At 41.9% G+C, this 26,575-nt stretch overlaps 1 protein-coding gene across 1 annotated transcript in view; it reads right to left on the bottom strand.

The window, feature by feature from the left end:
- SLC44A5 (solute carrier family 44 member 5) overlaps nt 1-25,611 on the bottom strand; it is a 125,961-nt gene extending 100,350 nt beyond the window's left edge. Inside the window, exon 1 of the mRNA XM_008073782.2 lies at nt 25,566-25,611. The gene's annotated coding sequence lies outside the window, so the exon portion shown is untranslated. The remainder of the gene's footprint in view (nt 1-25,565) is intronic.
- Between the last annotated feature and the right edge of the window lie 964 nt (nt 25,612-26,575).

Here is a 26,575-nt window from a genome sequence, read left to right as displayed (position 1 = left end):
ATTGCCATATACAAAAATCAACTCTAAATGAATGAAAAATCTAAATGTAAAATCTCAAACAATAAGAATTTTAGAAGAAAACACACTGGAGTAGGCAAGAAACTCTTGATCATAACGCCAAAAGTGTATGCCATAAAAGATAACGTAGACAAATGGAACCTCATCAAATTGAAAAACTTTTTCACAGCAAAAGAATGGTTCTGTCTGATGGTTCAAGAGAGTGCAGAGACAGCCCACATAACAGGAAAAAATATTTGCCAACTGTATATCTGACAAAGGCCTAACATCCAGAATCTATAGGGAACTCAAATGTGTTGTAAAGAAAAAAATAAACAGCCTTATTAAAAAGTCGGCAGGCCAGGTGGCTCAAGCCTGCAATCCCAGCATTTTGGGAGGCCGAGGTGAGAAGATTGCCTGAGCCCATGGGTCCGAGACCCACCTGGACAACTTAGCGAGACCTCATCTCTACAATAAATCAAAAAATTAGCCAGACGTGGTAGCGCATGCCTATAGCTCCAGCTACTTGGAAGGCTGAGGCCGAAGGATCACTTGAGCTCAAGTGGGTCGACACTGGGGTGGTCGTGAGTGTGCCACTGCACTCCAGCCTGGGCAAAGGAGTGAGACTCCAACTCAAAAAAAAAAAGTGAGCAAAAGATAGGAATAGACACTTCTCAAAAGAAGACATATGAGCAGCCAACATATACATGAAAAAATGCTCAGCCTCACTAATCATCAAAGAAATGCAAATCAAAACCACACTGAGATACCACCTAACTCCAGTTAGGATGGCCATCAATAACTCAAAAAACAACAGATGCTGGAGAGGATGTGGAGAAAAAGGAATGCTTCTGCACTCTTAGTGGGAGTGTAAATTAGTACAACCTCTGTGAAAAACAGTGTGGTGATTTCTAAAAGATCTAAAAATTGACCTTCCATATGCTCCAGCAAACCCCTTTCTGGGAATATGCCCAGAGGAACACAAATCATTCTACAAAAAAGAAACCTGCGCACACATTTGTCGCAGCACTATTCACAATAGCAAAAACATGAAACCAACCATGCTGCCCATCGAAAGTGGACTGGATTTTTAAAATGTGGTACATATACACAGTGGAATATTACACAGCCATAAAGAAGGACAAAATTATGGACTTCACAGCAACTTGGATGGATTTAGAATCTGTCATACTCAGTGATCTATCACAGAAACAAAGAACAGAGGGCCATAGATTCTCACTCATAAGTGGATCTTGAACATTTGTCATAATACTATAAGAAAGGGATTGGCAGTAGTGGAACACTGCTGGGGGAGGGTGGAAATGAGCACATAACATCAGTAACAGTACCTGATCCCAAACCAGGTAAAGTGGGGACCAATGGTAGGCTCAAACTTCACTTGTATGATGACCACTTGTGTACCGAATCTTGAATTGTACCCCACATTTTAAAAATACTAAAAAGTAAATTAATTTTAAAAATAAAAGGAAAAAAGAAGACATGCAAGCAGCCAACCGGTACATGAAAAAATGCTCAGCCTCACTAATCAGAAAATGCAAATCAAAACCACACTGAGATACCTCCTTACCCCGGTATGGATGGGGCTTCTATACTGACTGTTGGTGGGAGTGTGAGCTAGTCCAGTCTCTTTGGAAAACAGTGTGGCGATACCTCAGGGAGCTAGAAGTTGACCTTCCACCTGATCCAGCCATCCCCCTCCTGGGAATAAACCCAGAGGAGCACAAACTGTTCTGCAAAAAAGATAACCTGCACACACGTGTTCATTGCCACGCTATTCACAATAGCAAAAGCATGGAATCAACCCTACTGACCATCGAAAGTAGACTGGATGAAGAAAATGTGGTACATATACATGATGGACTACTATGCAGCCTTAAAGAAGGACAAAATCATGGATGTCTCGGCAAATTGCATGGAATTGAGACAAGCATTCTTAGTGATCTGGCTCTGAACAAAGAAACAAATGCCACATGTTTTCACTCATAAGTGAGACCTAAACATTACTCACAATAGCACAGGGAAGGGATTGGCAGTCGTGGGTCACTGCCAGGGAAGAGAATGCGGGGGGGGGGGGGGGGGGGGGGGACACATAACAACATAAAGGTACCTGATCCTAAACCAGGGAAAGTGAGGGCCAGTCGGAGGCCCAAATTCACCTGCACATAGATTACTTATGTACCAAATCCTGACTTGTGCCCCACATCTTTAAAATAAACTAAAGTATTAAAAAAAAAAACAGAAACATAAAAAGAAAGCAGTCATTTAAATCTGTATAGGGCTGGCCATGGTGGTGCACACCTGTAATCCTAGTGACTCGGGAGGCAGATATGGGACAACTGCTTGAGGCCAGGGGTTCAAGGTTAAGGTAAGCTATGATCACACCTCTGCACTCCGGCCTAGGCAACAGAGTGAGAGCCAACTTTACAAAAACAAACATACAAAAAACCCCAAAAACTGGCTGGGCACGGTGGCTCAAGCCTATAATCCCAGCACTTTGGGAGAATGAGGCGAGAGGATTGCCTGAACCCAGGGGTTTGAGACCAGCCTGGGCAACATGGTGAGACCTCATCTGTACAACAAATCAAAAAAATAAGCCAGGTGTGGTGGTGCAAACCTGTGGTTCTAGCTACTTGGAAAGGCTGAGGCAGAAGGATCCCCTGAGCCCAGCAGGTCAAGGCTGCGGTGGACGAGAGCGTGCCACTGCATTCCAACGTAGGCGGCAGAGTGGGATTCCAAACGGGAAAAAAAAAAAGTGCTGTACAGGCTATGTTTCAATATTTTACTTTTTGAGTCTGTATTTAATTTTAAGCAAGATGATCCGGCTTCTTTTATCCAAAAGTAAAGATGATAAGTCATATGGAAATGGAGTTCTATGACATGTACGCGTAGGTTTCATATGGTGCTCGGAGGCTTCATGTCCTTGAATCTCAGAATAAATTCCACCCCAGAGGCCAAAGGATGCCACACATGCCAAGTTCACCCACGCTGTCCTCTGGCTTTCCATGTGGGAGCATGGCCCTGAGTGGGCTCCTCCGTATGCTACTCGAAGCTTGCTTTTGGTCCAGAACTTTCAGCAGCATCCATCTGTGTGGCTCCCGTGCTGTGTCGTCTCCTTGGTATTTCTGGCAGCTGTTTCATGTGGAGAGGTGAGCACCAGAATAAAATGAAGGCCAGCCAAAGCCCTGCTTTCTGCTCTGCGGCACCAGTTTTCACGAATCCAGCATTTTCATTCCAAGTACCCAGTTCCGATTCCACCCCCAGCCCTCACCGCCAACCCACATCTCCCAGCTCGTATGTTCAAGGCCTCTCTGGATCGGCAAATACACAGATCTTCAGAGGCGAGTGCTTAGTTCCCAGAGCACTTCAAAACGATCAAATAAGAAGGCCCCACAGAAATAGAGCCAAGCTGACATTTAGATGCCAGGCTGGTAAACAGTGCATCGTGTTGATTTTTTATTTAGCTCTATGTGATTCTGTAAAGACTTTTGTGTGCTTTGAGATGCATTAATATTTGTACAAAAAAGAAGTACAATCTTTCCTTCCTCTCCCTGCTCCCCGATCCCTGAACAAATACATTCTCTCTGAATATATGAGTAGCATATAAGAAGGAGCATCTGTCCTGGAAGCCATATCAACTCAGATGGTAGAAACGTTTATAAACATCATTCCAGGCAAATAGGTTTCTTGAATTTTGTTAAAAAAAACTTTTGTACTTTGAGTTTATTTGCATATGGACCTCAAGAATAGATAGTTCTCAATCTATTTCTTCTCAGGGGTGATAGAAAAGGTTAAAAAATCTTAATTTTATTTAAAAACCTTTATTATAAATATATTTAAACCATGATCAGTTGTTCTAAAAGCAGTACAAGAAGAAAAATAATCTTGGGTCCAAGACCCAAGATCTGCTCTTTATTCTCTTGAATTAAATTCTGCAGACCCTAAAAGAGGCAAGCCTATAATCATATTCCTGTCACCCTGCTATCATTTTTCTGGTGAGGATAGACAAAAGCATGTGTGCTTAACTCTAATAATGGGTTACAGTGTGAACTGACTTAGCATGAACCACAGGGAACAGAGTTTAAAATGATTGTACATCATGAGAAGTTTGGTGGAAGGCTTCCAAAATATAGCAGATGAAATAAAAACACATCCTAGAAGAGGAAAGAAAATAGACTTAAATAAAGGAAACAGAGGAGTTAAACTTTTTTTTTTTTTTTTTTGAGTTGGAGTCTCACTATCACCCAGACTGGAGTGCAGTGGCCGCTCCCGGCCACTGCAGCCTCGACCTGCTGGGCTCCGGCGATCCTTCCGCCTCAGCCTTCCAAGTGGCCGGAATTAGAGGCACGCGCTACCACCCCCGGCTGATTTTTTGATTTATTGTAGAGATGAGGTCTTGCTGCCCAGGCGGGTCTTGAACCCACGGGCTCAGGCCATCCACTCACCTCAGCCTCCCAAAGGCGCGGGATTACAGGCTGAGCCACCGAGCCCGGCTAGGAGTTAAACTCTTAAATGTAGGAAACACTTTGAAGTGTTTTCATTTCATCTTTAATACATTGATTAAATGCTTGCTATTTGCTCCTGAATTGGAAAGTCTGTTTTTCTGCACTTCCCAAATCCCCTTCCCAGCACCATTTTTACTCTGATCCTTTTCAACTGTTATAGACCTTCCTAGCCTCAAGTAGAGATAATTACTCATAAACAGAAAAAAATAGGTGCATTGCATATAATTCAAATATTCTGGAGAGTCAAGAATGCATGGCATCTAAGTCTACTGTGAAATAGGGCTTACATAGAAGGTTATATTTAAATTTAGTAAAAGTTACCAACAGCCTCAGAAGGAAATCAATCTTTGAAAAAATAGTAGAGGATGCTATCAAACTATATCTGACTAGGAAAAAAAATCCCTAAAGGTAATCAGAGAACTTCATACAAGAAAAAGTGAACAATAAAAGACAAGGGAGTTCTTCACACAAGACCTAGAAATAAAATATGTTTTAAAAGGATGATTTTATAATTAATTTGCCCTGTAGCAAATATCAGAATGATGTGATAGGTCCTTAGAGACTAAATACACATGCCATTAATTTGTATGGAAAGAAATGATCATGCACTGTGCTCCAAAAGACAGTATAACCAAAGAAAAGGCAAAGGTGTATATATATTTTGTCTTGTAGATTGAGGAAGGTCAAATTCATTCTATGTGCCTAAGGACATAAATTTAAGTTTATATTTAAGTCCAAAAGGTTGAATATTAATAGTTGCTATCTTTCCCTAATGGGAGCAATATTTGTATGACATATATTCACGAAATACTAAAGGTCCCCTGATTATATGTATGTCTTCCTAACTGCTTAACATTAGACAGGTATGTGACCTAAATAACAGTTTTGGTTAGGTGACCTTGTACTTGAGGGTCCCTTTCTGTCCAATTATCAAGCAAGCTTCTCAAATGCAACGATTTAATTCACAAGTCCCTTCAGAGCCTTCTGGTGAAAGGTTGAAGCAGCACAAATAAGCTAGTGATGCATGACCTTGTTTCAGAAAATCAAGCTGGGATTCTAAGCAAGTGAGCTTATTTATCATTGTTGAATTGTTACAGTAAGGCAAACCTCCCCCCCCCAGAAATATGAATATATTTGTTATAAACAGGATAAAATGCAAGTTACAATTTAGTATCACAATACTAAGGTATACAACATAACATCAGAGAAAGAATTTGTTTCTCAGAAATTGCTCTACATAATTACAAGTATCTCAGTTTTGAGGGAAAAAGGTTACTCGCCTATAGTTATCGGCATTTTTTCAGTTCCAAAACTGCTTCTACATTTTTAGGTATTTATTATAGCAGCCTTCATGTCTCAGTAACAATTTCTCTTTGTTAGCTCAAGCTTCTATAACAATTACTATAGATTTAGTGACTTAGATGACAGGTATTTCTTTCTCACAGTTATGGAGGCTTGGAGGCTCAGAAGTCCAAGATCAAGGTGCTTCTCAAGAGAGTTCCTCATGAAAGCCCTCTTTCTGTTTTTTAGATGAATACCTTGTTATATTGTTATATGGGGGAGAGAGAGGGAGGGAGGGAGGGAGGAAAGGAGAGAGAGAGAGAGAGACAGAGACAGAGACAGAGAGAATCTCTCTTGTCTCTTCTTACAAAGGTACTAATCTCATTCTTGAAGTCTCCACCCTCATGACTTAACCACATCCCCAAAGTCACCCCCCCACCTATGCACCATCACACAGGGCTTCGGCATACAAATTTTGGGGAGACGCAAATATCAGTTCATAGCAGGGATCAATCAAAATATAATTAAGTGGATATAATATTCAATGATACATTTATAGTATCTAATTTACAAGTTCGTTTACATGCACTTTAAAAATCATGTGTTATATAAATGATAATTTAGTATTAGTGACTTTTTCCTTTTAAATGTCACCAAACGTTATTTGATTAATCTTCAACTCCGATATCTTTGTCATCACTGAATTTCTTAGTTACACAGTGCAATTGTCCATAGCATGTCACTTTCACTTCTAAACTGTCGGAGACACAAACCCTTTTGAATCCATTGATGATACTTCCACAGGAAATTTAATTCCAAACTTCCCATTTATTTGTGATGTGTGCCGTGTAACCATTTTCTAAATTGCTTTTTAAAATGGATCTTTAGAAGGACTGTTTACAATAACATCCACTACTTCATATAGTCAAGAGTAACAAATAAATCTGTGCTACTTGACTTTTTTGTAATCCCATTAAATCGCATGGACTCTGTAATGATCCCAAATACGTACTGTGATTGTTATGTGCTACTGTGTCTTCCCCCAAATATTACTTAATTTTTCTAAATAAAGTAATTGGGAGAAAAGTCAGTAATTTGGGAAGCATTCGTAGTACTCCAGAAGTACTCTGCGGTCAGAGAAAACTAAAAACTCAGTGTATTTTAAGACTTAGAACCAGTCTCAATTCTCTTTTTCCTTGCCCTCCCCATCCATTGCATAGGTATGAATTCCCTCTCACCCTCAGCTTGGCTCCTCACTTAGCAAAAGCAAAAACAAACAAAACACCTCACTGATATTAAAAGTGACAGATTTACTTGAACATGGTTTAGAGAAATACAGAAGAAAGAACTCTACACTCAGAACCTAGAGACCAGGATTCCAACCTTGGCTTTGCCACCAAGTGACCAGGCAACTTGACTGAGCCCTCTGCTTCCCAAAACGGGTGGTGGAACGAGATATGTGCTAGCGGTCTTTGCAAAGTAAATGGATAATTATTATGATTGTATCTCACCAAAAGTATTAAATGGTACAAATTATTTTAAATTCTATTGTGAAATGTGACAAGTCATTAAATATGTTTGACTAATTCTTCCCATGTCTACTCCTGCTAATACCTTAGATTTTGACTACAAGGCTCTGTTGCTTAACGTGGTAGCATCTATGTTTATCTCTAAAGTATTAGTCTTTCTTAAAAAAATCAACTAAGCTTATTTTGGTTTAAAAAATGGCTGTTGAACTCATTCAGCTTGCTAGTTTTTCAAGGCAACTAACAACTGCCGTTTCCATTACCTGTTTTTCATGCAAGGCTAAGAAGAACAAAATTTACTGATGTTTTCCCAACCCAAGCTTCTCTACTGTGCACAATGAATCGTTAAGCAGAACATTAGCAGAAAATTTTCTTTTCTAACTCTAGCAGTGAAGATTTCCCACCAGTAGGACCCAGAAGGATGCACACTTAAAGACAATACATTTATCTAGTGCATATGAACGTCTTTTGACTAGAAAAAGAAATAACAATCGTCTGCAGTACTTTAAATAGCAAACATCTGTTTTTTCCCCAACAAACTTCAAGCACTTTGAATTTCCTGATTAGTTGTTATATGAGAACTGTATTTCTGAAAGACATAATGAGGCAGTTTAAAGATGAGTCTTAAATGATCTTCAGAACAAAGTGAAGAAAAAATACTCACTCTCTGGGTAAGGATGGTTGAACCAGATCCACCATAATAGGAAGAAATAAATAATTCTTTCAATTATGTGCATTTAGACCAAAAGTTCCATTAAACGTTGCAAGCAAAGGAGGATGATAGAAATAAACAGAGAGAAATGAAAATATAGCATGATAGTCTAATACAAAATCCATGGTGCTATTAAAGCAATCTTTGCCTGACTAAGCCCAACATAACGATATATCTGAAGTCATGACACAAAGCATGTTTGTGAGCACTACACAAATGCATGCATACGTCATGGGGTAGGCGCAAGTGTCTATGCAAACACGTCTATGGAAAAGTCCTCTGGTCTGAAGGCTGCAGATTTATTTGACCACATCAGCCTTTCCTCGGTGATTTGTAACATAAAATGAAGAGCACCATCTGTTTTTTTTTTTAAGTTTGAAAACACAGTTTATGAGCAAGAAGAGAGAGAAAGAAAATAAAGCTTATTAGTGAGAAGAAGAGAAGGAAATAGGAAGATCGACTTCAGAAAGACCTGATATGGACGAGTCTCTCAAAAAGAAAGACCTGCCTCTATTTTGCTCACAGAAGTTTATAAGAAGTGCATTATATAAATATTTCCAGGTGACATCTGTTTTATTTTTACCCATATTTTTCCTGCTCCATCATTTAAAATATGCTATCATTGAGGAGATAAATATTTTAAGTCTAATACCAAAGAATAATAACAACAAGGAAAAGAAATAGGAACCCTAGTGAAGATTAAGAGGCTCTCAGTTATTTATCAAGCAAATACTTATTGAGCCCCCTTTATATACCCGGCACTGGATTAGGGAATGAGGATCCAGAGAAACTCACAATCTATTTATGAATAAAAACATACAAACAAGCAAACAAAAAATTCTCAATATCATCAAGGTACTAGAGTATGTATAATGTATAAAGTATTAAAAAGAACATGGAAAACAGAGGAATTGGTTCTGCCAGGGAATGAGGGGCTAAAATTGAACAGTAAACATGCGGACTTGACCTTTATTCATGAGTAGAAAACAGAGCAGGGTATCAAAGATGCAATTTTTTCAATTGTATGTATAGCAATACAATTTTAAAAATCAGATACTTTTTTTCAAGACCTTTCTTTAAACTCCTATGGCTGTTCTGTAGGTGAATGAATGAATTTCTCATATTGTTAGGTTATAAAAGTATGTAACACAATTATAGCATGCCATTCTTTATATGAAGAAAAACAGATATATATATACACAAATATACAGTAGACAGTAGTTCCCCCTTATCCATAGTTTTGCTTTCCAAGGTTTCAGTTACCTGCAGTCAACTATGGTTAGAAAATAGGTGCAGATGGTAATAAGATATTTTGAGAGAGAGAGAGAACACATTCACATAACTTTTATTATAGTATATTGTTATAGCTGTTCTATTTTACTATTAGTTATTGTTATTAACATCTTACTGGGCTTAACTTATAAATTAAACTTGATCATATGTATGTATAGGAAAAAACGTACTGTATATATATATAGAGAGAGAGTTTGATACCGTCTGCAGTTTTAGGCATCCATTGGGGGTCGTGTGTGTGTGTGTGTGTGTGTGTGTGTGTGTGTGTCTGTCTGTCTGTCTGTCTGTTGTATTTCATATCTGAAATGATTGGAACTAGAAGTGTTTCAGATTTCAGGTGTTTTTCAGATTTTTGGTCATTTGCATATAGATAATGAGATATCTTGGGGATAAGATCCACATGTAAACATGAAACTCATTTATGTTTCATATATACCTTATACACATAGCCTGAAGGTACTTTTACACAATATTTAAAATAATATATGTGACCCACCACATGAGGTCAGGAGAGAAATGTTCCACTTGTAATGTCATGTTGGTGCTCAAAACAATTCAAATTTTGGAGTGTTTCAAATTTCAAATGTTCTCATTCGTTATCGTCTCTCTCTACATAGATATAGATAGATATAGATATAGGTATAGATAAATATACATGCACACACATATACATACACATGTATACAAACACACACATGTACATGCACACACAAATATATACTTCCCAATGCATACATTTATTTGAAAGAATGCACAAGGCATCGATAAGACTGACTATTTCTGAAGCAGGATACTGAGAGTCTAACGACTCTATACCCTTTCTGTTCTGTTTGAACCATTTACCCCCATGTATTATCTAATGAAATAAATGAACAGATTCCTTAAAACAAAACACTTTCTATGGCTGTTCTAACAAGTAAATAACGCATTTTACTCTGAATATTCCCAGGAGTATAAAAACATTCAGCATGTGTCATACTGGCTTCTGATTTTTAAAGAAATTAACATTTAGGTTTCAGACCATAAGACTGTGGCCAAAGGATTTCTCACATTTTGGCACCCTCAGGCAAAAAAAAGTTGATTAGGGACTTTAAGAGAAAATACTGTGTTCCTCATTAAGGATAAGGATACTGAAACTGTATCTACTCAATATAAGGACAATTAGTCAATATGATCAATCCATGAAAGAAATGAGCCAGTTCAAAGGAGTTACAACTGCATCAAGCAAGAGAGAGAGAGAAGAAACAAGAGATAAAACATTATGCTCAGGCCAGTATTCCACTGACTGAATTCAGACTCCCTGCCTTTATTCTAGCTGGTTTTTTCTTCATTTAAAGCACTCTGTCCTTTTCCTATATTCATCCCAGCCATTTTTCAAAGCTCAATTCCAAAGCTCTCTTGCATTAAATCTTATCTTTAACACTCACTGAGCTATCTCTTCTATAATAATTGGAAGTCCTGTTTTGCTCTTACGATCACTACCACAGTGTCGTACTTAACAGCTTTCCAGAGTTTTATGTGTTAGATTTAGCTTCCCAATTGTACTGCAAATGATATAGATGGCATACAAGTTTAAAGAAGTAGACGTAGCCAGGCTCAGTGACTCAGCCTGTAATCCCGCGCTTTGAGAGGCTGAGGTGAGTGGACTGCCTGAGCCTGCGGGTTCGAGACCCGCCTGGGCAACTTGGCGAGACCTCATCTCTACAATAAATCCAAAATCAGCCGGGCGTGGTAGCGCGCACCTAGAGTTCCAGCTACTCGGAAGACTGAGGCGGAAGGATCGCCGGAGCCCAGCAGGTCGAGGTTGCGGTGACTGGGAGCAGCCACTGCACTCCAGTCTGGGCAACAGAGTGAGACTCCAACTCAAAAAAAAAAAAAAAAGTAGGCATGATCTACTCACCCAAAGCACCTCACAGAGTCAATAAACAGCACACCAACATTATAGTAACCTAGTTTAGGGAAACCGAGAGTGTTGAACACATAAACTCGGTATTCATATTTTACACAGACATCCAAGCTAGGGTTTGGGGGAGAAAGTCGACAGCACTGAGATAGGAAATCAAACCTCTTCTAGGAAGAAAGAGGTGGAGTTTCATTTCTTCTTTATTGAACAGGAAAAAATTAAATTATGTATAATGCTTACACAGAAGACATCTTATATGGTTATAACTTTAATTCTCAAATCTGAAAAAACAAGTTGTGATACCAAATACACAACTATAGAAGAACAGTACTGCCTCAACTTATTGTAGGGGATAAGTTTGCCCTTGAATGCAAAAGGGACTAGTAAGATGTTAACACATATGACAGTGGAGTGTTTTCAGGAAGGAAACATTAAGAAAGAGCATGCTTGTAGGAGACCATCAACTCTGGTGTGAATTTTTTTTCCTTAAAATTTTGAGCAAATGACATTCATTTTTACTTCAGTTTCTCCCGTTGTTTCTACACTTTATTTATTTATTTTCACCACGTCTTGTAGAAAGCTTTCTGCGAAGCGTAAGCAGCAAATGGCCAAGAGACGATAATTCTGAGAAACACATAGTTTAACATGAAGGAATCAGCTCCTTGGAGACACTCACCAGATAAGGAGGAGATTTTCAACGCCCAGTGATTCGAATTCAAAAGTCCAGGTCATGTAAAGTGATATGTATGCTTTGAATCATGAACACAGTATCCTGGATATAGCTCACCACGTAACTGAAATCTAAATGACAAGACAATACACGCTGGGATGTTTTGGTCTAATTTTAGTACCTCCAGACTTTAAGACTGTATAGCTGTGAGGTGTGTTGTCACTTTTACAATCTGGCTTTATAAGGCCAGCAATGAAGAGCTCTTCCTTTTCTTCATGTAGACGCCATATTCAAAATTTGGGCAAGCTCATCTCAAGTAAAGGGTCGTGGCTGAGTGATGCGTTCATTCCCAAAATAGAGAGGCATCTCAAGCTGTCTTGACTCCGGTGTTAACCCAAAAGTCATTCAGAAGCATGTTATTTAAATTCTAAGTCAGTATTTGTGTGTTTTGGGGGATTCCTATTGGTGATGATATCTATTGCTATTCCACTGTGGTCAGAGAAGATGCTTGGTATGATTTTGACCTTTTGAAATTTGTTCCCACTTGAATTGTGTCTGAGGATGTGTTTGATCTTACAAGTATGTTCTGTATGCTGATAAAGAAGAATGCATATTCTGTGGTTGTTGGGTGGAGTGTTCTGTAGATGTCTATTAAATCAATTCAGTTGAGTGTTAAGGTTCTGGATTTCTTGGTTTATTATCTGCCTTGATGATCTGCCTAAAGCTGTTAGCAGAGTGTTGAAATCTCTTGATTAATATTGTATGGCTATATCCCCTCTTAGATTCATTGGCAATTGTTTAATAAATCAGGGTGCTCCTGTGTTGGGTGTGTATACATTCATGACAGATATTTCTTGCTGGTGAATTGAGCCTTTTATCATTAGGTAGCACCCTTCACTGTTCTTTTTAACTTTCACTGATTTAAAGTCTGTTTCATCTGATGTAAGAATAGCTACTCCTGCTCATTTTTGTCTTTCTTTTTCCCGAAAGAACTTTCTCCAGCTCTTTACCTTGAGCCTGTGGGTATCATTTGCAGTTATGGGTTTCCTGAAGTCAGCAGAAGGATGGATCATGCTTTTTTTTATCCAAGTTGCCACTCCATGCCTCTAGAGTGCCATATTCAGTCTGTTCACATTTTAGTTAATGATGTGGGGATTTGTTCTTGTCATATTATTGTTAAGGAGCTGCTTTGCATTCTAAGTTGTCAAGTTGATTTGTATGCTCTACAAACTGTGCTTACTTATGCCTTCACAATAGGTGGAATCATTCCTTCATTTCTGTGCTTAGAACTTTCTTGAGCACCTCCCAAGGGGCTGGTCTGGAGGTGGCATATTCTGTAGGGACTGGATGTCTGGGAAGGATTTTAATTTTCCTTCCTTAATGAAGCTTAGCTTGGTAGAGTAGGACATCCTTGACTGGAATTGCTCTTCTTTAAGGGTGTTAAAGATGGGTTCCCAGGCCCTTCTGTCTTTTAAGGTTTCTGCCGAGAGGTCTGCTGCGATTCTGATGGGTCTCTTTTGGTAAGTGGTCTTTCCCTTTTCTCTAGCTACCTCTGGGATTTCTTCTTTTCTGCTCACCTTGGCAAGTCTAATTATTATGTCTTGGGAATAGTCTTCTCATATAATACCTTGCAGGAGTTCTGTGAATTTCTGTGTCTGCAAGGCTGCTTCTCTAGTGAGATAAGAGAAGCTTTCTTGACATCTTGGAGGGTTCTGTTTCCTCTTCTCTCTCAGGAATACCAATCAGTCATAGATTTGGTCTCTTTACATAATCTCGGACCTCTTGTAGACCTTGCTCATTTTTCCTAATTCTTATTAATGTCAGACCAGGTTAACTCAGTAACTCAGTCTTCAAGCTCTAAGATTCTTTTCCTCTGTGTGGTCAATTCTGCCATTAAAGCTTGCTGTTGTGTTTTGAAATTCCAGCAGCAAATTCTTCATTTTCAGAAGTTCAGTTTGGCTTTTTCTTAGAATAACCAGCTTGGCTTTCACTGCCTGAACTGTTTTCATGGCCTGGTTGGTTTGAGTGTCCGCTTTCTCCTGAATTGTACTGAGTCTCTTTGCCATGCATAGTCTGAATTATATGTCTGTCATCAAGGACAGGTCATTCTAGACCAGCTCCATTGCTTGGGATCTGAGAAGCCCCTTTGTAGGTGTTGACCCATTAAGGCTTTGGGGATTGCCAGTTTTGCTTTTTTTTGCCGCTGGTTCTTCCTCCTCTGTGAGGGCAGTCCCTTCTCCTTTTTTGCTGTCATGTTATTTTTTATTTGATAAAATTGCTATTGTTGGGGTGGCAGTTTGTGTTGTGTTCTTACTTGACCTCCCTCCTCTGATCTGGCTGTGGTAGGGACAGAGATGGCAGGGAGGGCAGGAAGTTGAGGAGACTGTCTGGCGTTGCTTTAGTGCAGTCTGGGGGCACCAAGTCTTTTCCTCCAGATCATGGGCCATCTCCTCTCTCTGGCAAAGTGCCAGGATCCCTGGCTGGCTAGGAGCCTCCGACGCCTGCACATCTTGTTGGGAGGATTGGCAGGCAGCCTGGAGGGGCCCCTCGGCTCCAATCTGGGGCAGGTGTTCTGTGGAGCGTGAAGTGATCTCCTCCCATTTAGGTGAGTCCTCTACCTTGGCACATGGTCAGGCAGAAGGCCACTGCCTAGCTGGGAGATTCCCAGCATTTCTCCCTCAGTCTGCGGGTGGCCAGGGCCATCCCCATGTACTGTGCTGATGTGCCCTGCCTCCTGGTTCCCACATTGCTCTGTGGAAGAGCAACTGTGGTGATGGTGACCCTGAGGGTGGCCCCGGAGGGTAAGCTGCACCCGCAGCCCTGAACAGGGTGGGAGGGGTGCTAGCCCGCTGGAGAAACCCCAAAGAGGGTGTGCCACCCCTGCAGGGGGCCGGAGAAGAAGGAAAGGACAAGAACCCTCAGCGTGCTGAGCCCCATGGATCCTTTCTGATGGAGGGTCTTCACTGGGTATCACCGGAAACTGGAGGACTGCAGTCCCCAAGTGACTCCAGCCACTGGGTCTGTCCTGATGGGTTCACCCCGATTCTGGGCAGCCCTCTGTGCCCGGCTGGTATAGAAGGGGCACAAGCAGAGGGTCTGGCTGTCTTTCCCTCCCTGGGCTGGGACTGCAGAGACTTGCAAGAGGTGTGTAGAAAGCCTCTCCGGCACACTCACCACTTCCTTCTCAAGGGCGCTCTCCTGACCTGTCAGCGGCCCTGCAAGGGGTGACTGGGCCTGGAGCTGTCCCTTCCTCATGTCCCCAGGAGACCAAATGACAAACCCCAGCCTGGTTTTCAAAGCACTAGGCTCACTCCTCCTTTTAGGCTCCTTGCCAAGTGCGGTGGTCATCTGTTTTCTCCGGTTGGTTATCTTGCCCCCCCCCCCCCGCTGTGGAAACTCTATTTTAAAGTTTCACCATGTGGAAGAAAATGAAGAGGAAAAAAGTAATAAGAAAGAAAGAATTGTCCCGATTGGCTAGTTCTTCAGAATGCAAATGTGAGTTGAAAATGTGCTCTAAACCTGGCATTTATGTTCCTCATTCAGAATGGAGCAAATTGCCTAACGTGATCAATTATTTATCAGTGTGACTCTTCCCCAGGAAGATGAAGACTAACACCCATCTTTAATACTTGCAGCCTCTCTCTTTTATTCCCCAGTATGTAAGCTTGTTCATCCTTTCATATTTTTGTACTACCTCCAAATTATTTTTGATAATAATTATGAAAATGACCTAAAAACGCCATGAATACCTTTAAATCATGGGATCTTCTAAAAAGTTTTCATTAACTGTGTGCTTCTTACATGCCAAACCCTGTGCTAAGCTCCTGGAATACAATGAGAAACTAAGAAAGTTCCTGCCCAATGATCCTACCATCCAGCAGGAGAGGCAGGTGATAGGAGGATTATTGTGGTCAGTGCATTCATGAGTTGTTGACAGGGGCTCTGGAAACAAAGGAGAGTGTGTCCAGTGCTGGTAAGAACAGGAAAAGGGGAGTCTGGAAAAACTTCAAAGCAGGGGTAACCTTTGCACTTACACAGGCGCCAAAAACATATATACACATTTGTGAATGTCATACTTAAAATGTGTATGCATTTTTTTGACACACCCCGCCCCATACTTGAAGACATTCCAAGAAGAGCCAGGAGCATGCATCAAAGTATGAAGGACCCCAAAAACTCAGACTTATCTTTTGGAGGGCAGGTCTCTTAGTCCAGGCTTCTCCCACTAGATAAGTGTTCTAATAACACTTCAGCATCAGTGCACCAGCTAGTGTTGTTGGGAGAGGCCACCTTTGGCTGCAGTGACTCTTTTATTCTTTGGAGAGTCTTTCAACACATTTGCCCATTTCATGACGGTGATTTGCAAGCGCAGTCGCCCACGCCGCGCTGAGTGCGCGGCCGATTTTGACCCCAAACAGCACGACCCCCGTGCCCCCCCCTTCACCGACCTCACCCCGGGTGACTTTTTTTGGTGTCCCCAGATGAAAAAAGGCTTCAAAGGGAAACGTTTTCCCGATGTGGAAGAGGTGATGCCAAAAATGGCAGAAGCCCTAAAAGGCATCAAAATTGATGAGTTCAAAAACTGTTTTGAGCAGTGGAAAAAGCATCTCAATAGGAGTATTGCATCAAATGAAGAGTCCTTTGAAGGTGACTGAAGTTTAGACATGTAAGAATAAATACACTTTTTTTTTAGAAATCAGTTCCATGTTGGGGGGGGTCCCCCCTTGTATAGGAACCTGTGAATACTTGTCCTAGAAATGTTTGGGTGAGAGCAGAACACCTGGTGTGCCCACGCATGAGTGGTGAGAGGCATGGGGGTGAGGGCTGAGGTGAAGATAAAGGATGCTGGAGAGGTAAGAATGTACAGCATCACCAAGGGCCTGTCTAACCCTTGGTATTTTATTCTGTAGACCTTGAGAAGACATTGAAGAATTTTAAGTAAGAAATTGACAGAACAGATTTGCACTTTAGAAACCTTTGTTTAGCAAGCAGAGAACACTATTCTGTGCAAGACTCTATGTGGCAAGCACCTTGCTAGACACAAAGGACACAAACCTCCTGGACATAATTGAAAGCTTCAAAATTACCCCCTGTCCTGTTGCATGTGTTTGTGCTAGAGAAGTAGGAAGGACAGGCATTGCAATCAAATGAAAGACGGCAACGTAGAGATGGAAACACTGTGTAGGTGCAGGTTGTGATGAAAACCTCAAGGAGAGTAAACCACATGGCAGGGAGACGGTGCCTTGGAGGGCAGTGAATGACTTGTAAAAATTTTGTTTCATGTATAAAAGAGCAAAGAACAACCCAGAAAGAGCTAGGCGCATGAAGGAAGAGACCCATGGTTCAGGTTAGTGTACTGCAAGATCTTACAGTTGTAGGAGGGGAGGTAAGTTTGGGTGACAAAATTACAGAGGTAGCAAGAGGCCAGACAGTGGAGAGCACTGTGTCCTAAAGTAAGAAGTCTGGAGCTTATTCTAAACAACACAAAGTGAATGGCGGGCCTCTGATGGCTTTTTATAGAAGAGTTGCATGGCTAGCTTGTTTCAGTTGTCTCTGTTTCTCATTTCTCTTTTCACCCCTCACATTCTCTCCAGTAGAGAATTGCTCTCCACCACCCTCCTCAGACTGATCTCGAGAAGGTCACCAACGTTTCCACTTGCCAAGTGCAGTAGTTGATGACTTTTGTCTTACTCCACCTGGCAGCAGCGTCTGACACAGGTGCCCATTCTCGCCTTTTTGGAACCCTTTCTCTTGGTTTCCTTAACATCCTGCTCCTCGTAGGCCTTTCCTTTGCCAGCTCATCCCCTCTGCTTGATTGCCAAATGCTGAAGTGCCCTAGAACTTGGCACTTGGCTTTCTGCTCTGCTCTGCCTCTAGTCTACTTCTAGGTAATCTCATCAAGGCCGATGGCTTTAAATGCTATCTGTATGTCAATGACTCCCAAGACTGTATTGCTACCAATGACCCTTCTATTAGCCTCCATATCTCTGTGTTCAACTACCTACTTGACATTTCTACTTGGATATACAATAGTTATTCAAACTCTCGGTTCCTACTCCCATCCCAAAGCTCGAAAACTTTCTTCCCTAGACTTTCCTTCTCAGAAAATGGCACCGACATCCACGTTGTTTTACTCAGGCCACATAGCCTTCGTCCCTCTTTTATACTCATCTCCTACACTTAATGCATTAGCAGGTCTTATTGGCTTGACTCCAAAATGTGTTCTCAAACCACCTGCTTCTCCATTTTCCTACTATCACTCTTGACACTGCACCATACATCCGGCCTATATTTCTGCAATCGAGTCTGGAAGTCCCGGTTTTCTTAAATTCATTCCACACACAACACCTGCAAGAGCTTTCAAATCATTAAATCATCATTACTCGTGCCGCTCTTCTACTTAAATGCTGCTAGTGGCTTCCCATTGCCCTTAGATTAAAACTCGAAATCACCTGGTCTTACGTGCATGCTCTCTGCCCAACTCACTGACCCATCTCCTACCATTTTCTTGCTCCTCCTCTTATCGTGGCCTTACTTGCCTTCTTTCCATTTCTCGAACATTCTAAACGTGTGTCCATCCTAGGGACTCTGCACTTGTAATCTTTTGCCTGAAATGCTTCGTCTCCAGCTCTTGGCATGGCTCTTATCATCCAGTTCTTAGCTGCCGTTTTCCCAAGAGCCCTTCCTGACGACTCAGTCTCCCACTTACTCTCTACTACATCATTTAATTGCACTTACTTTACAGTACTGATCACTATTGAACACTGCTTTATTCATTTATTTGCTTCCATAATTAATGTCTCATCTAGAATATCAGACCTATGACAAGCAAAAACATTTTGCTCACCAATGTATCCACTGAGCTTAGAAAAGTCCCTAACACAGAATATACATTTGAAGAATACCTAAATAACTATCATCCTAGCTTCAAAATTAAGGATAGACTGAACTCTGGAAAAGAGAATTCTGGCAGGACAGAAGCTGGTTAGAATGAAAGCAAGGCTTCATTTAGAAGACTATTGCAGTAACTCAGCTGAGAAATTATTAAAACCTGGATGAAGGTAGTGGTCCTGGGAGAGAAGAAATCTAAGAGGAAATAAGGCAAAATCTACAAGGTTTTAGGACTGATTGTTTGGGTGGAAAGGAGCGTCTAATATAATGGGTCCTAACAGCTAGATGGATTTTGGTTACAGCCACCAAGGTAGGAAACACATGAGAAGGATCAGGAAAGGTTAGATAGAGCAGAGAAACCCATGGCTTTAGGTTTTAAATTGTTGAGTCTGGGATGTCTATGGCATATCCAGATAGAACTAGTTAATGGGAAGTCAGAAATATAAATATACTTCTGAAGCTTTGTGAAATACTGATATGTTTCTTAAACAGAGGGAACATTTTGAAAGAACATTAAAGTCTAATAGAAATTTCTCTCATCTGAAAAATATTCTATGATCGTCCCTGAAGTGAATTGTGGGTGCCCTTCCTGGGTGCCCCAAGGAGTCCATACACTTACAACACTGTGTTGTAATCCATTGCTTCCTTGGCTGACTCCCCACTGAAGCCATGAGCTCTGCTAAGCAAAGTTGCAATCGTAGACCTGTGAGTAGCAGTTTCGATCATGCTGTGCCCCTATTCGATTTTCTCCAATGAGATCCCACTGCCTAAGAATTAGCTCCAGCTGGGCTCGGTGGCTCAGCCTGTAATCCCGCGCTTTGGGAGGCTGAGGTGAGTGGATTGCCTGAGCCCACAGGTTCGAGACCCACCTGGGCAACTTGGCGAGCCCTCATCTCTACAATAAATCCAAAAAATCAGCCGGGCGTGGTAGTGCGTGCCTATAATTCCAGCTACTCGGAAGGCTGAGGCGGAAGGATCACCGGAGCCCAGCAGGTTGAGGCTGTGGTGACTGGGAGCAGCCACTCCAGTCCGAGTGACAGAGTGAGACTTCAACTCAAAAAAAAAAAAAAAAAAAAGAATTAGCTCCAAATGCCTTAGCATGACCTTCAAAGCCTGACACAATTTTGTCTTAACATACCTGCCTAGACTATCTTCCTCTGAGGTCTCTGCACCTTCAATCAACTCTCTGTTGAGCCAAAGGAGTCATATACATTTCTGAGGATTTTTCCATGCCTACATAACTCCAACTCAGGGCTGATGACCGATACTAACAAAGCTCACAAGAGACTGGTGCATAATATCAGAATGCCAATGAAATAATTTACATTGAGAAATTTAATTGCCGAACAGACCTGGTGTTCATGTTGGCCTGACCAGCAGCACATTCCTCCCATTAGGCAAGCTACATGAGAAACCTAATTATTGAAAGGTTGCTTGGTGCATATACAGTCAGAACCCAGGGGATTCCATGAGTGGAATGTCTAGTGGCATCAGGTTCTGCTCTCCTGTGGTCAAGAGAGCAGGTGCCCTAACCTAGAGCGTTCTTAGATGGACAGAGCTGTTTGATCATCATGTGTACTTCTTTATATATATATATATTTTAAAGCAGGATTTATTGAGAGGACAGAAAAGCTCCCACAGTGGAAGGGGTTGCCCTAGATATGATAATAGGTTAAATAACTTTATAATCAAGGCTTGCTGGATTGGCAGCCTTATAGTTCTTACTGAGGTGATAACATATATCTCTGCTTTAATTAGGTATTCATTGCATAGTTTGACTCTCAGAAGGCAGTGTCTGTATTCCCAAATTTGGGGGTAGCCCCTCACATCAAGTGGTAGTCTTCATTGCTCCTTGGCCCTCCTCAGACCCCAGATCCCAGCCTCAGAACACCTTTCCTCCCCGAAATCCTGCCACATTTCGTGCCCAGCATGTGCTACCTGTGACTGCTCCTTGGCTGGGCTTTTGTTTTGTTTGTTTTTTGAGTCAGTGTCTCGTTCTGTCACCCAGGCTGGAGCACAGTGGCGAAACCACAGCTCACTGCAGCCTTGACCTTCTAGGTTCAGGTGATTCTTCTGCCTCAGCCTCCTGAGTAGCTAGGACTACAGGTGCATGCCACCACGCCCAGATAATTTTTTTGTAAAGACAGGATCTTGCTATGTAGCCTAGGCTAGTCTCAAACTCCTGGGCTTAAGTCATCCTCCCACCTCAGTCTTTCAAAGCGCTAGGATTATAGGTGTGAACCACCGCACCTGGCCTGCTCCTTAGATTTTGATATGCTTGTGCTGTCATCTGGTTTGTCATTTCCCTTGGAGGATAGGGGCCTGCATACAATATTTGTGTGAGTAATTCATCATGAGGTCTGGCATTTGTATTTATTTTTTAAGTGTGCCCCTGGTTAGAGCACTGACTTCTTGGATGGCATTCTGTTTGTAAAGTATATGGTTATTTCTTCCATAACTATGCTTGAAAATGTCCGGATTCTTTAAAACTTTGTCCTTTTTTTCAGGAGAGTTTGTCTATTTAAAACAAAACAAAACCAATTCCTTCACCCAAACCCGAGAGGATAATATGTGGCCTTTATCACAGGATGCCAATTGTCGCAAATTGGACTCTATTTTTCTAGACTTGGGACACAGGTCAAGCAAATGGTCATAACATTTTAATGGCTTTGCTCTGATGTAAAAAGAAAGAGGGAAAAAAAACTGAACTGTTTGCCCTGGGACCTGCCAATCTTTGACCTCTCTTGACCCAGCATACTTGGATCCACACCATGTGTGTCATACCCCCTTCATCAAAGCTAACTGAACTGAAAAATCATCAGGTGTGTTCCATAAGTCCTAGTCAAGCAATTAGTGCAGAGAGCTCTGTTAGCTGAGCATCTTATTTAGGAATACGCCCCCCAATCTCACACCAATGGCATGTGAAAATGGTGTAGGATTTTAATAGCATCTTAGCAAGAGCTTTAAATAGACATTAAAGTCCTGAAGTTCAAACCTACAGGTGAGGCTTCAATTACATACAGTGATTGGCATCAAATGTGATACTGCTGTGGCCATTACACAGCTCTCTTGAAGGTCATCCTGGTACGAGGGGGGATTCCCCCCACAAAACGGAATTATTTTTGGAGGGTGGGCCCCTTGTAGTGCAGGCTTTCACTATAAGTTAAATGTTCTAGAAATCAGTCAGTATCAGTGTATCGGCTAACATTGTCGTGAGAGGCTGCATGTGGCGTCAGTGAATTCTTTTGTTCTGTTTTTGGAGAGTCCTGCAACGTGTCTGCCCGTTTCATCATGGGTGATTTACCAGCACACCTGCCCACACTGTGCTGAATATTCAATAGTTTTTGACCAAAACCAGCATGTCCTCCATGCCCCACCCTCCCAATTCACCCCAACCTCCCTAATCACCCACGTGATATTTTGGGGGGGGGGACTGTTTCCCCAGATGATAAAAGTCCTCCAAGTGAAACATTTTGTGGATGTGGCAGAGGTAAAACAAAAAATGGCAGAGGTGAAACAAAAAATGGTAGAAGCACCAAAAGGCATCAAGACTGATAAGTTCAAAAACTGTTTTGAGTAGTGGAAAAAGTGTATCAATAGGTATATTGCATCAGATGGAGAGTACTTTAAAAATAACTCAAGCCAGGAGGGGTAGCTCATGCCTGTAATCCCACACTTTAGGAGGCAGAGGTGAGAGGATTGCCTGAGCCCAGCAGTTCAAGACCTGCCTGGGCAACATGGCGAGATCTTGTCTCTGCAATAAATAAGTAAATAAAATCAGCTGGGTATGGTGGCACATGCCTGTAGTTCCAGCCACTTGGAAGGCTGAGGCAGAAGGATTGCCTGAGTCCAGCAGGTTCAGGCTGCAGTGGCCTTGAGCACGTCACTACACTCCAGTCTGAGGGACAGAGTGAGACTCTGACTTTAAAAAAAAAGAAGAAAAGAAAAAAAAAAGGAGTCAAGTTAAACACGTAAGAATAAATACACAATTTTTAATAACTAAATCCCAGGTGTTTTGGGGTCTCCCTCATATTTATCTATGGGTTCTGTATCACACTGTTTCCTTCCCATCCTTGTTTCCCTTCCTTTATTCCTTAAACAAATCTCTGCAGTACTCCTCACTCTAGGAACAGAAGTATACTAGTCGATAATAACACAAAAATAGAATGTTCCTTTCCTCAAAGACAGGTGGGCTTCAACAAGTCAGTACAAATAGAGAAACACATTGGATTACACAGTTTTTATCTAGCAAAGAAAGTGCACCAATTCTCCATTAAATCGACATTTTTCCTAGTTCTAAATGACAAGAGGAATTTCTCATGTAGCATCTTATGAAAGAGCTTTCATTTCTTAGTTTCCTATGTGCGTCCATTTCCAATCTCTGGTATATTGCCAAGGATTGCACTGAACACCCTTTCACTATCCATCATCTTCTGATGCTGTTGAACACAGGGGAGAAATCATGGGGCCCAAAGACCTATATTTCAACAAGGGCCTGGGAAAACACCTTCAACTATCAAGATTGCCTTCTTTTGGTCAATATCATGGGACAATAGCTCTCTTGCATCCAACTCATAGTAGGTGGGACAAATGAGATATTGAGCTGAGTTCTCCTACAGCATGACCACCATTCCTTCACCTCCTTTCAAAACAACTACTGTGGAGTGGTGACAGGGCACACAATGCCGTCCTTGTGAACTGAGAGAGGTGAGTAGAACATGGCGGACCGACAAGCAAAGAGTGCTGCAGGGTCTGCCTGAGTATCTGCTATGACTTCAGATCTCCAAGAAGGGGAGCCACATGATATATGCACAAGGTGTTATTAAAGCCGGTCCTGCTGCTAGAGGCAAAGCAAAGAACTGGGGGTTTCTCCCTCACTCCTTCAACATGCCAATTATTTTCCCAGTAAGGGCAGTACAGGACCCTGCTGCTTGAAAAAGTTATAAATGGGCCAGCTGCGTCTTCCTAAAGCTACACCCCTGCAGATTTACAATGCTTTCCTCTGCTCTTGGATGGAGGTATGCCCACAGAATGACCATTTCACCTTTGAAGTTCTTTGCCATGTCAGAGGCATCACAAAAATCCCCAGGTAAAAATAAATGGCTTTTCTCCCAGTAATGATCACAGGCATTTAGACTTTGCCTGAACTACCCGGTTCTATCATTAAATTAAAAATGGCTGGGCTCGGTGGCTCAGCCTGTAATCCCGCGCCTTTGGGAGGCCTAGGTGAGTGAATTGCCTGAGCCCGTGGGTTCGAGACCTGCCTGGGCAACTTGGCGAGACCTCATCTCTACAGTAAATCAAAATTAGCCGGGCGTGGTAGCGCGCGCCTGTAGTTCCAGCTACTCAGAAGGCTGAGGCGGATGGATCACCGGAGCCCAGCAGGTCGAGGCTGCGGTGCCCGGGAGCGGCCACTGCACTCCAGTCTGGGCGACAGAGTGAGACTCCAACTCAAAAACTAAAAATAAAAAAATAACTGAAGACAGGGAGATCTCACCATGTTTCTTACGCCTAAAGCCAGCTGGACCTAACTCTACTCCTCTCTCTGTGGCCGTGAAAGGCATACCTATAATGGGTGCTTCTTCTGTCCTGATGTGGCGGCCTATTTATTATCGTGATTATTACTGCCTAATCTGAATTCTATCCAGAGGTCCCTTGAGGCCAATATGCTATATTCAGTTCTCACAAATTCGTTATTGTAAAAGGAATGCAATTCCAGTAAAAGGAACCACCGCGTTAAATGAGGCTGTTTGCATTCGCAACGACGACATGGACTCATGATGTTACATGGAGAGAAAGAGAGAGATCTCAGACTCATTCTAAAGAAGGCACCTTTATTCTAAGTATACTTCTGAATGAGCACTCTGAAACAAATGACTTGGCTTTCTGCAGCGTTAGAACAAACGGAATACGCCTCTTTTTGAAGCTGGGGTATTACAGGGACATAAGAAGAAATGCTCGTGCACGGGGCCGGCAAGCACAAATGAGCATGCTGACCACCGGTTCACATCGCAGTCTCTTAGGACATACAACTGCCAGAAATACAGTCAGAGTTCGGCCAAAACCAGCGACCAACAGCACAAACTTCTCTTCATATTCAGCCATTCTCTCTCAGAAGCCCCCTTTGAATGAGCGGGAGGTCAGCTAATTATTTAATTATTTGTTTCGCAGGGGCAAAACAAATGGCAAGAGGACTGGGAATTACTGGCTCATTTTTAAATGCCATGGGACCTTGGAAGGGGAGGGAAGCACTAGCAGAGAGGAGCACATATTTCCCTTGGGCCTTTTAAAGTGCCCAAAAGTGTATGTGATGCACTGGGGGAGGATGGCCTCTGAGAAAGCGCTCTGATTTGGGTAGCACAGCTGCACACCTGGCGTGGAAGAAGTTGGCCGAGCAACTCTGCATTTGCGGTGGTGAGTCAGAGTAAACAGGTGCATAAAACAACTACTTGAATGCGTTTGTTTCTCTGCAAAGGAGTTAAATATCATAAAGCATTTTTTTGGTTTCTCCTTTTGAGAAATACAAACTCTCAGGATAATAACTTAAGGCATTTCATTTGCAGAACAGGAGAAGATATTCATGACTCATGGAAAGATTTATTGCCTGTACTTTCCCTGTGCAAATAAGGTGACATTTAGGCAGAAATAAGTCACTTCCCCTTCACCACAGACACAATTTTTCATTGGCTAGAAAATGGTACCCAAAAAATAAGCCTTGTGTGCTTGTTTTTTTAGAAAAGAACGTATACCCAAGAAAAGAAATGCTTACCTGTTGGCAACAGGCCCCTTGAAATCTGAGTCATATGTCCTTGGTTCACCTGCATTTAAAACAAAGACCTTTTTAAGCATATACGCCAGATTGATGGCAAATAAATACATAAATAATATTAATAAATAAAAACCTAATCTTGGCTAGTCCACTGCTCAGTGCAGTGTAGAATTCATACTTCGGTCCAATGAAACATCAGATATGTCTTTGTCATGATTGTCAAGACTTTTTCCTTTCTCCAGCTCCCTGCTAGCTTGGGGAAAGTGAATAAGGATCAGATTCCACACTCCCTGTGAATGTATCCTCCCACTATACTGAGCACCAGTATGAAAGATTATGTCCAGGGAGGCAAAACTTGAAGTCCTTCCAGTGTGTGAAACCGTTTTACCATCTGCCGTCACCAAGTGTGGCTGAGGCCTTGTGGGGTGCACAGCACAGTTCGAGATGCCTACTTATCCCAGCACTTCCTTTCCTCTTGATAGGTTAGGCTTTCCTTCAAGAAGTTCAAATACTAGCCATTTCTGGTCTCTGCCATGTTAGCTGCATGGTACTAACAAGCTATTATTAGATCATATAAATGTTATTGTATTGATGTTTTTAGATCTGCTGGTAGAGTCCATGCCATGTCTTTAAACAGTACTAGCTACACAAGGAGTGGCTCTTTTTCTCCCCACAGGTACTGTGTGTGCAGACCCAGTACCAAGTTCTGCCAAGTCTTTCCTGGCCAAACACTGTGTTTTACAATTCCCCAGCCTCCCAATCTGTCCCCCACAACCTAAGCAATCCCACCCCTTCCTCTAGGAATGTGTCCCTGTAAGAAGGTCTGGATTTAAATTAAGAGCAGAATTTTAAAAGAGACCGGCAAAAAGACCTCTGTGTGTGAGCAACCTGACCCTGCCTGTACTCAGTGTGGAAATGAGGCCAGATAACTCAGAGGCCTCTTCAGCATAATCACAGGCCAAGGACAGAAGAGCAGTAAAGGCAGGACAGATTTGCAATGAAAATCCGAG

Source organism: Carlito syrichta, unplaced genomic scaffold, assembly GCF_000164805.1.
Source record: "Carlito syrichta isolate Samal-C Ts95f unplaced genomic scaffold, Tarsius_syrichta-2.0.1 Scaffold316145, whole genome shotgun sequence".
NCBI classification, from domain to species: domain Eukaryota; kingdom Metazoa; phylum Chordata; class Mammalia; order Primates; family Tarsiidae; genus Carlito; species Carlito syrichta.
Note: the sequence above shows the minus strand (reverse complement) of the source record. Positions and strands in the feature narration are given on the sequence as shown.